Genomic DNA, 6,932 nt, shown 5'->3' with positions numbered 1-6,932 from the left:
CTTACAATTAGTGCACCAACCCAAAAAACCTTCCTCAAAAACTACTCATTCACACTCATTCACACAAAAGTGTTGTTTCTTTCTGTTATTAATATTCTGGTTCCTACATTATATATCAATATATATCAATACAGTCTGCAAGGGATACAGTCCGTAAGCACACATGATTGTGCGTGCTGCTGGTCCACTAATAGTACTAACCTTTAACAGTTAATTTTACTCATTTTCATTAATTACTAGTTTCTATGTAACTGCTTTTATATTGTTTTACTTTCTTTTTTTATTCAAGAAAATGTTTTTAATTTATTTATCTTATTTTATTTTATAAAAAAAATTTTTAAGTACCTTATCTTCACCATACCTGGTTGTCCAAATTAGGCATAAAAATGTGTTAATTCCACGACTGTATATATCGGTTGATATCGGTATCGGTAATTAAAGAGTTGGACAATATCGGATATCGGCAAAAAGCCATTATCGGACATCCCTAGTTGTGACGTTCATATGTTGTCAATATTCAGTGTTTTATCGGTCATAGTTAATATTGGAAATCCCACATTCTTTATGTTCATGTACATTCTGGGTGTCTCATTCAGTAAAAAAAAAAATGTAATTATATTTAAGGTGGTCTGTCATAATGTTTTTAGCATTTAATCAGACATGATTGTGAGGTTTTGTATTAGTGTTCCTAAAAAGACAGACACATTTTTTTTTTCAAAATTTGGCCCCCTGAGTGAAAATAATTGCCCAGGCCTAGTCTACACAGATACTGATTGTAACGATACCAAGTACAAAAGCCATATTTAGTCGATACTACAATGATTTTTTTAAATGTTTTATTAATTTTATAAACTCAGGAAATATGTCCCTGGACACATGAGAACTTTACGTATAACCAATGTATGGCCCTGTAACACCTTGGTATTGGATCGATACCTATATTTGTGGTATCAGCCACAACCTATGTAATGTATCCAAACAACAGAAGAATAAGTGATTATTACATTTTAACAGAAGTGTAGATAGAACATGTTGAAACAAATAACCAGATATTGACATTAAATGAACAAGTAGATTAAAAATCAATTTTCTACCCTCTAGTACAGAGGTTCTTAACCTTGTTGGAGGTACCGAACCCCACCAGTTTCACACGCGCATTCACCGAACCCTTCTTTAGTGAAAAATAAAATGTTTATTTTTTTTCAAATTCAAGACTAATGTATATGTTTTTGGTAACACTTTAGTATGGGGAACATATTCTAAGTAACAAAGACTTAATTTAGAGTTATTTGGTTAGGGTTAGGGTTATAATAAGGCCATGCCGAATAAGGCATTAAGTACTTAATAATGACTAGTTAAGAGCCAATATGTTACTAATTTGCATGTTAATAAGCAACTAATTAATGGGGAATATATTCCCCCTACTAAAGTGTTACCATGTTGTTTTACTGGTGCACAAAATGAACCGTGCATGAACATCACCTTGTTCAAAGAACAAAACCAACACAGTGCATAAACTCACAACAAATTACACACCTGCAAATCAGTCTGACTTCTGCTGTTGCCGTATCGGTAAAACGCCGATAGGGAGAAGTTTTTATTTACACGATGAGTCGGGTGTGTCTTGACCTCCGCCGAACCCCTGAGCCCGACTCACCGAACCCCTAGGGTTCCATCGAACCCAGGTTAAAGGGGAACATTATCACCAGACCTATGTAAGCGTCAATATATACCTTGATGTTGCAGAAAAAAGACCATACATTTTTTTAACCGATTTTCGAACTCTAAATGGGTGAATTTTGGCGAATTAAACGCCTTTCTATTATTCGCTCTCGGAGCGATGACGTCACAACGTGGCGTCACATCGGGAAGCAATCAGCCATTTTCTCAAACACCGAGTCAAATCAGCTCTGTTATTTCCCGTTTTTTCGACTGTTTTCCGTACCTTGGAGACATGATGCCTCGTCGGTGTGTTGTCGGAGGGTGTAACAACACGAACAGGGACGGATTCAAGTTGCACCAGTGGCCCAAAGATGCGAAAGTGGCAAGAAATTGGACGTTTGTCCCGCACACTTTACCGACGAAAGCTATGCTACGACAGAGATGGCAAGAATGTGTGGATATCCTGCGACACTCAAAGCAGATGCATTTCCAACGATAAAGTCAAAGAAATCTGCCGCCAGACCCCCATTGAATCTGCCGTAGTGTGTGAGCAATTCAGGGACAAAGGACCTCGGTAGCACGGCAAGCAATGGCGGCAGTTTGTTCCCGCAGACGAGCGAGCTAAACCCCCTGGATGTCTTGGCTCACACCGTCCCTTATGCCACCGAAGATGATCAAGAGAAGAATATCGACCCTAGCTTCCCTGGCCTGCTGACATCAACTCCAAAACTGGACAGATCAGCTTTCAGGAAAAGATAGCGGATGAGGGTATGTCTACAGAATATATTAATTGATGAAAATTGGGCTGTCTGCACTCTCAAAGTGCATGTTGTTGCCAAATGTATTTCATATGCTGTAAACCTAGTTCATAGTTGTTAGTTTCCTTTAATGCCAAACAAACACATACCAATCGTTGGTTAGAAGGCGATCGCCGAATTCGTCCTCGCTTTCTCCCGTGTCGCTGGCTGTCGTGTCGTTTTCGTCGGTTTCGCTTGCATACGGTTCAAACCGATATGGCTCAATAGCTTCAGTTTCTTCTTCAATTTCGTTTTCGCTACCTGCCTCCACACTACAACCATCCGTTTCAATACATGCGTTATCTGTTGAATCGCTTAAGCCGCTGAAATCCGAGTCTGAATCCGAGCTAAAGTCGCTATACCTTGCTGTTCTTTCCGCCATGTTTGTTTGTGTTGGCATCACTATGTGACGTCACAGGAAAATGGACGGGTGTATATAACGATGGTTAAAATCAGGCACTTTGAAGCTTTTTTTAGGGATATTGCGTGATGGGTAAAATTTTGAAAAAAACTTCGAAAAATAAAATAAGCCACTGGGAACTGATTTTTAATGGTTTTAACCCTTCTGAAATTGTGATAATGTTCCCCTTTAAGAACCACTGCTCTAGTATGTTCACTATTTTAAGGACAAAAGTGTTATTCGATTGCAATAAGAAGCTTATGTTTAATGGAAGATTTAAGATTTGTTCCTTAGAATTAACCCAATATCGCCATTTTTTGTGGTCCCTTGGAATATTATCGGAATACATTTTGATACCGGTACCAACCCTAGTGTAAGCTCAATCAATCAATCAATCAATGTTTATTTATATAGCACTAAATCACAAGTGTCTCAAAGGGCTGCACAAGCCACAACGACATCCTCGGTACAGAGCTCACATAAGGGCAAGGAAAAACTCACCCCAGTGGGACGTCGATGTGAATGACAATGAGAAACCTTGGAGAGGACCACATATGTGGGTAACCCCCCCCCTCCCCTCCCCTCTAGGGTAGACCGAATGCAATGGATGTTGAGTGGGTCTGACATAATATTGTGAGAGTCCAGTCCATAGTGGATCCAACATAATAGTAAGAGTCCAGTCCATAGTGGGGCCAGCTATTGAGACATAGTCAATCTACCAATGACCCACATGTAAAAACTGCTTTTAGCTCGGTTTGTCCTGCTCTTGTGTTACCAAAATGGCTTTCCTGATGGTAGCAGGTTGACCAGGGTGAGAGCTGCCTGCCTGGATTTTCTTGGCTCTGCCAAGATGGAGCAATGTCCTCTATAGGGAGGGCAGAGGGCGGCCGATTATCTTCTCGCCTATCCTGGTCACCGTCCCCAGGGCATTCCTGTCAGCTGCGGAGCAGACAACACAAACCACACAGTTTCACAGTAGATCAGCACTCGCTCCATGGTGACCCGATAAAAGGACACCCGCAGTTTGTCCTCAAGTTGGTTCAGCCACAGGAAGGAAGTGGAGTCTCTGTGGACCAGTGCTGAAGTGTTGACAGCCGATATGTGAGTTCCCAGGAACTTGAAGGAGTTTGAGATATTTGCTTAAACCATTCCATAAATTAATTCCACATACTGATATACTAAAGGTTTTAAGTGCATACAAATGTTTTGTTACATGGTTATGTTTCTTTTGTTGAGAAGAATCGTTGTACATTTTAGGGTAGCTGGTTATAATTTGGTTCGTACACAAATTCGCCAAATTATTGAATTTTATTATTTTTGATTCAATAAATATAGGGGTTTATATTATTCTACATTGTGTAGTATTCGAACTGATCTTTTTTGTAACATCGTTAATGAATGAAGTGTATTTTTTTTGTCATTATTTCTCCACATTAACTTAGATATGGCAATATATGCAAGCAGTGGAGAATATGGAGTGATTTTTGTTTTTTAGTCTAGAACATAGATGTCATATATTATATATTTGGCCCTCGAAAGCCTGGAAATACTAACCCCGTTTCCATATGAGTTGGGAAATTGTGTTAGATGTAAATATAAACGGAATACAATGATTTGCAAATCCTTTTCAACCCATATTCAATCGAATGCACTACAAAGACAAGATATTTGATGTTTTTTTTGCAAATAATAATTAACTTAGAATTTCATGGCTGCAACACGTGCCAAAGTAGTTGGGAAAGGGCATGTTCACCACTGTGTTACATGGCCTTTCCTTTTAACAACACTCTGTAAACGTTTGGGAACTGAGGAGACACATTTTTTAAGCTTCTCAGGTGGAATTATTTCCCATTCTTGCTTGATGTACAGCTTAAGTTGTTCAACAGTCCGGGGGTCTCCGTTGTGGTATTTTAGGCTTCAAAATGCGCCACACATTTTCAATGGGAGACAGGTCTGGACTACAGGCAGGCCAGTCTAGTACCCGCACTCTTTTACTATGAAGCCACGTGGATGTAACACGTGGCTTGGCATTGTCTTGCTGAAATAAGCAGGGGCGTCCAAGGTAACGTTGCTTGGATGGCAACATATGTTGCTCCAAAACCTGTATGTACCTTTCAGCATTAATGGCGCCTTCACAGATGTGTAAGTTACCCATGTCTTGGGCACTAATACACCCCCATACCATCACACATGCTGGCTTTTCAACTTTGCCCCTATTACAATCCGGATGGTTCTTTTCCTCTTTGGTCCGGAGGACACGACGTCCACAGTTTCCAAAAACAATCTGAAATGTGGACTCGTCAGACCACAGAACACTGTTCCACTTTGTATCAGTCCATCTTAGATGAGCTCAGGCCCAGCGAAGCCGACGGCGTTTCTGGGTGTTGTTGATAAACGGTTTTCGCCTTGCATAGGAGCGTTTTAACTTGCACTTACAGATGTAGCAACCAACTGTAGTTACTGACAGTGGTTTTCTGAAGTGTTCCTGAGCCCATGTGGTGATATCCTTTACACACTGATGTCGCTTGTTGATGCAGTACAGCCTGAGAGATGGAATGTCACGGGCTTAGCTGCTTACGTGCAGTGATTTCTCCAGATTCTCTGAACCCTTTGATGATATTACGGACCGTAGATGGTGAAATCCCTAAATTCCTTGCAATAGTTGGTTGAGAAAGGTTTTTCTTAAACTGTTCAACAATTTGCTCACGCATTTGTTGACAAAGTGGTGACCCTCGCCCCATCCTTGTTTGTGAATGACTGAGCATTTCATGGAATCTACTTTTATACCCAATCATGGCACCCACCTGTTCCCAATTTGCCTGTTCACCTGTGGGATGTTCCAAATAAGTGTTTGATGAGCATTCCTCAACTTTATCAGTATTTATTGCCACCTTTCCCAACTTCTTTGTCACGTGTTGCTGGCATCAAATTCTAAAGTTAATGATTATTTGCAAAAAAAAAAAAATGTTTATCAGTTTGAACATCAAATATGTTGTCTTTGTAGCATATTCAACTGAATATGGGTTGAAAATGATTTGCAAATCATTGTATTCCGTTTATATTTACATCTAACACAATTTCCCAACTCATATGGAAACAGGGTTTGTACTTTCCAGGTGAGAGGCATGATTTACGATCTACAATAAACTTCCAACGAGCTTTAGGACTTATAATAACAATATTACTAATACTTGGTTAATATTCAAGTCACACAATGCAAATGGTGTATTGTTGGCGGTTTATGAATGGTTATTTGATTTTATGGGCCGAATAGAGGACCTCCCATTGGCTCCGCTGTAAGCAGACTTTTATTTACATTTATTAAATATTTAGAATGCATAAAAAAAAAAAATCCATTGTCATATTTTTCATAATGACTCTGAACGATAGGCAATATTCCAATAAAATTGCAGTTCCCCTTTTAAGCGGGCGTAGAAAAACTAGCATCTCTCCGACACATTTATTTTTATCCACAGCTGGACTCAAACCAGGACTCTTCGGTTTCTAAGCCCTTGTCCTCACCGACAGAACAGCTGCCATCCATTTCACGGTTCAATCAAATGTAGGCCAATTCATGTTGGCCGCCAATAAGCCGCTGGGTTAATTTAGATGAATCACCATTGAAAGTCATTTATTAATAAGTGTGTTGTTTTCATTTTTGTCATTATTCTTCCTAATGGCTTTGTACAAAATATATTGAGATGCCACTGGTAAAACCTTTATGAAGCTTGTGTCCTTGACAATAATAATTGTCAGTGTTCCTAATAATGGGGTTAGTGATGCTGTTACTTTTTACAAGTAACTGAGTGACGTGTCAACAGCCTGTATTCACGTCCGCTTTCCCACAATATAAACAGCGTGCCTGCCCAAACCCATTATAACTGTAGAATGATTGAGGGCGAGGTCTTGGTTTCTTATGTGGGTTTATTGTTAGGCAGTTTCATTAACGTCCTCCCAGCGCGGTAACAACACACAACAACAGCAGTCATGTTTTATTCTACCGTAAAGCAGTTCGTCTGCCGTAAACAGCAATGTTGTTGTAATATATTGAGTTGGAGGCAATAAACAGGCGA

The sequence above is a fragment of the Nerophis lumbriciformis genome, linkage group LG31 (assembly GCF_033978685.3).
Source record: "Nerophis lumbriciformis linkage group LG31, RoL_Nlum_v2.1, whole genome shotgun sequence".
Taxonomy (NCBI): domain Eukaryota; kingdom Metazoa; phylum Chordata; class Actinopteri; order Syngnathiformes; family Syngnathidae; genus Nerophis; species Nerophis lumbriciformis.
Note: the sequence above shows the minus strand (reverse complement) of the source record.